Here is a 4,159-nt window from a genome sequence, read left to right on the forward strand (position 1 = left end):
CCTTTCTCTTCGTCCCTTTTTCCTTCCTTCCTCCTTTCCTCTTTTATCTTCCTTTCTCTTTCCCTCCTTTCCTCTCCTTCCCCCGCTCCTTCCCTTTCTCTTCGTCCCTTTTTCCTTCCTTCCTCCTTTCCTCTTTTATCTTCCTTTCTCTTTCCCTCCTTTCCTCTCCTTCCCCCGCTCCTTCCCTTTCTCTTCGTCCCTTTTTCCTTCCTTCCTCCTTTCCTCTTTTATCTTCCTTTCTCTTTCCCTCCTTTCCTCTCCTTCCCCCGCTCCTTCCCTTTCTCTTCGTCCCTTTTTCCTTCCTTCCTCCTTTCCTCTTTTATCTTCCTTTCTCTTTCCCTCCTTTCCTCTCCTTCCCCCGCTCCTTCCCTTTCTCTTCGTCCCTTTTTCCTTCCTTCCTCCTTTCCTCTTTTATCTTCCTTTCTCTTTCCCTCCTTTCCTCTCCTTCCCCCGCTCCTTCCCTTTCTCTTCGTCCCTTTTTCCTTCCTTCCTCCTTTCCTCTTTTATCTTCCTTTCTCTTTCCCTCCTTTCCTCTCCTTCCCCCGCTCCTTCCCTTTCTCTTCGTCCCTTTTTCCTTCCTTCCTCCTTTCCTCTTTTATCTTCCTTTCTCTTTCCCTCCTTTCCTCTCCTTCCCCCGCTCCTTCCCTTTCTCTTCGTCCCTTTTTCCTTCCTTCCTCCTTTCCTCTTTTATCTTCCTTTCTCTTTCCCTCCTTTCCTCTCCTTCCCCCGCTCCTTCCCTTTCTCTTCGTCCCTTTTTCCTTCCTTCCTCCTTTCCTCTTTTATCTTCCTTTCTCTTTCCCTCCTTTCCTCTCCTTCCCCCGCTCCTTCCCTTTCTCTTCGTCCCTTTTTCCTTCCTTCCTCCTTTCCTCTTTTATCTTCCTTTCTCTTTCCCTCCTTTCCTCTCCTTCCCCCGCTCCTTCCCTTTCTCTTCGTCCCTTTTTCCTTCCTTCCTCCTTTCCTCTTTTATCTTCCTTTCTCTTTCCCTCCTTTCCTCTCCTTCCCCCGCTCCTTCCCTTTCTCTTCGTCCCTTTTTCCTTCCTTCCTCCTTTCCTCTTTTATCTTCCTTTCTCTTTCCCTCCTTTCCTCTCCTTCCCCCGCTCCTTCCCTTTCTCTTCGTCCCTTTTTCCTTCCTTCCTCCTTTCCTCTTTTATCTTCCTTTCTCTTTCCCTCCTTTCCTCTCCTTCCCCCGCTCCTTCCCTTTCTCTTCGTCCCTTTTTCCTTCCTTCCTCCTTTCCTCTTTTATCTTCCTTTCTCTTTCCCTCCTTTCCTCTCCTTCCCCCGCTCCTTCCCTTTCTCTTCGTCCCTTTTTCCTTCCTTCCTCCTTTCCTCTTTTATCTTCCTTTCTCTTTCCCTCCTTTCCTCTCCTTCCCCCGCTCCTTCCCTTTCTCTTCGTCCCTTTTTCCTTCCTTCCTCCTTTCCTCTTTTATCTTCCTTTCTCTTTCCCTCCTTTCCTCTCCTTCCCCCGCTCCTTCCCTTTCTCTTCGTCCCTTTTTCCTTCCTTCCTCCTTTCCTCTTTTATCTTCCTTTCTCTTTCCCTCCTTTCCTCTCCTTCCCCCGCTCCTTCCCTTTCTCTTCGTCCCTTTTTCCTTCCTTCCTCCTTTCCTCTTTTATCTTCCTTTCTCTTTCCCTCCTTTCCTCTCCTTCCCCCGCTCCTTCCCTTTCTCTTCGTCCCTTTTTCCTTCCTTCCTCCTTTCCTCTTTTATCTTCCTTTCTCTTTCCCTCCTTTCCTCTCCTTCCCCCGCTCCTTCCCTTTCTCTTCGTCCCTTTTTCCTTCCTTCCTCCTTTCCTCTTTTATCTTCCTTTCTCTTTCCCTCCTTTCCTCTCCTTCCCCCGCTCCTTCCCTTTCTCTTCGTCCCTTTTTCCTTCCTTCCTCCTTTCCTCTTTTATCTTCCTTTCTCTTTCCCTCCTTTCCTCTCCTTCCCCCGCTCCTTCCCTTTCTCTTCGTCCCTTTTTCCTTCCTTCCTCCTTTCCTCTTTTATCTTCCTTTCTCTTTCCCTCCTTTCCTCTCCTTCCCCCGCTCCTTCCCTTTCTCTTCGTCCCTTTTTCCTTCCTTCCTCCTTTCCTCTTTTATCTTCCTTTCTCTTTCCCTCCTTTCCTCTCCTTCCCCCGCTCCTTCCCTTTCTCTTCGTCCCTTTTTCCTTCCTTCCTCCTTTCCTCTTTTATCTTCCTTTCTCTTTCCCTCCTTTCCTCTCCTTCCCCCGCTCCTTCCCTTTCTCTTCGTCCCTTTTTCCTTCCTTCCTCCTTTCCTCTTTTATCTTCCTTTCTCTTTCCCTCCTTTCCTCTCCTTCCCCCGCTCCTTCCCTTTCTCTTCGTCCCTTTTTCCTTCCTTCCTCCTTTCCTCTTTTATCTTCCTTTCTCTTTCCCTCCTTTCCTCTCCTTCCCCCGCTCCTTCCCTTTCTCTTCGTCCCTTTTTCCTTCCTTCCTCCTTTCCTCTTTTATCTTCCTTTCTCTTTCCCTCCTTTCCTCTCCTTCCCCCGCTCCTTCCCTTTCTCTTCGTCCCTTTTTCCTTCCTTCCTCCTTTCCTCTTTTATCTTCCTTTCTCTTTCCCTCCTTTCCTCTCCTTCCCCCGCTCCTTCCCTTTCTCTTCGTCCCTTTTTCCTTCCTTCCTCCTTTCCTCTTTTATCTTCCTTTCTCTTTCCCTCCTTTCCTCTCCTTCCCCCGCTCCTTCCCTTTCTCTTCGTCCCTTTTTCCTTCCTTCCTCCTTTCCTCTTTTATCTTCCTTTCTCTTTCCCTCCTTTCCTCTCCTTCCCCCGCTCCTTCCCTTTCTCTTCGTCCCTTTTTCCTTCCTTCCTCCTTTCCTCTTTTATCTTCCTTTCTCTTTCCCTCCTTTCCTCTCCTTCCCCCGCTCCTTCCCTTTCTCTTCGTCCCTTTTTCCTTCCTTCCTCCTTTCCTCTTTTATCTTCCTTTCTCTTTCCCTCCTTTCCTCTCCTTCCCCCGCTCCTTCCCTTTCTCTTCGTCCCTTTTTCCTTCCTTCCTCCTTTCCTCTTTTATCTTCCTTTCTCTTTCCCTCCTTTCCTCTCCTTCCCCCGCTCCTTCCCTTTCTCTTCGTCCCTTTTTCCTTCCTTCCTCCTTTCCTCTTTTATCTTCCTTTCTCTTTCCCTCCTTTCCTCTCCTTCCCCCGCTCCTTCCCTTTCTCTTCGTCCCTTTTTCCTTCCTTCCTCCTTTCCTCTTTTATCTTCCTTTCTCTTTCCCTCCTTTCCTCTCCTTCCCCCGCTCCTTCCCTTTCTCTTCGTCCCTTTTTCCTTCCTTCCTCCTTTCCTCTTTTTTCTTCTTCCTTCTCTCCCTCTCTCCCCTTTCTTTCCCTTTTGCCTTCCTTCCCTTCCCTCTCTTCCTCCCTTCCTTCTTCCTTTCCTCTCGTTCTTCCCTCCCTCACTTCCTCTCATTCCCTTCTTGCCTCTCCTTCCTTCCTTTCCTCCCTCCCTTTCTTCCTTCCCTCCTTTGCTTCCTCCCTCCCTTCTTTCCTTCCTCTCTTTTCCTCCCTCCTTCTCCTTTTCTCCCTCTCTTTTCCGTGCTCTCTCCTTTCTCCCTTCAAAGAGGATTTGATCCCCTCTTTTTCCTTTTCGTGGACTAGAGTTTTCTGAGCAGCCCACAAGTTGATCGTGAGTACTGGCCCGGGAGCACAGATGTCCTGCCCCATCGGTGGGTTAAAGGTCATGGAGGGTCAGACACTGGTGGCTCACGCCTGTCATCCCGGCTACTCAGGAGGCTGAGATCTGAGGATCCTGGTTCAAAGCCAGCCTGGGCGGGAAAGTCCGTGAGACTCTTTATCCCCAGTGAACCGCCAGAAAAACCAGAAGTGGAGCTGTGGCTCAAGGGGTCAGGTGCTAGCTCTGAACCAAAAGCAGCTCAGGCCCTGAGTTCAAACCTCAGAACCAGTACACACCAACTCTGTGTCTGTGTGTGTGTCTGTGTGAGTGTGTCTGAGTGTGTGTGTGAGTGTGTATGTGTGTGTGAGTGTGACGGGGGGAATTTTTTAAAAATTACTGATCATTTTTGGCAAGATTTTGAGGATACATCATCTCAAGGAACTTCCCCAAAATAGATTTCTCGTCTTCCTTCCTTCTCTCTATTTCTCCTTGGCTCATCAATCCTGTCTCTCCCTTCTTCTCCTTCTGTTTCCTTCCTTCTTTCCTTCCCTCCCTCCCATCCTCCCTCCTTC

Source organism: Dipodomys ordii, unplaced genomic scaffold (genome assembly GCF_000151885.1).
Source record: "Dipodomys ordii isolate 6190 unplaced genomic scaffold, Dord_2.0 Scaffold29, whole genome shotgun sequence".
NCBI lineage: Eukaryota > Metazoa > Chordata > Mammalia > Rodentia > Heteromyidae > Dipodomys > Dipodomys ordii.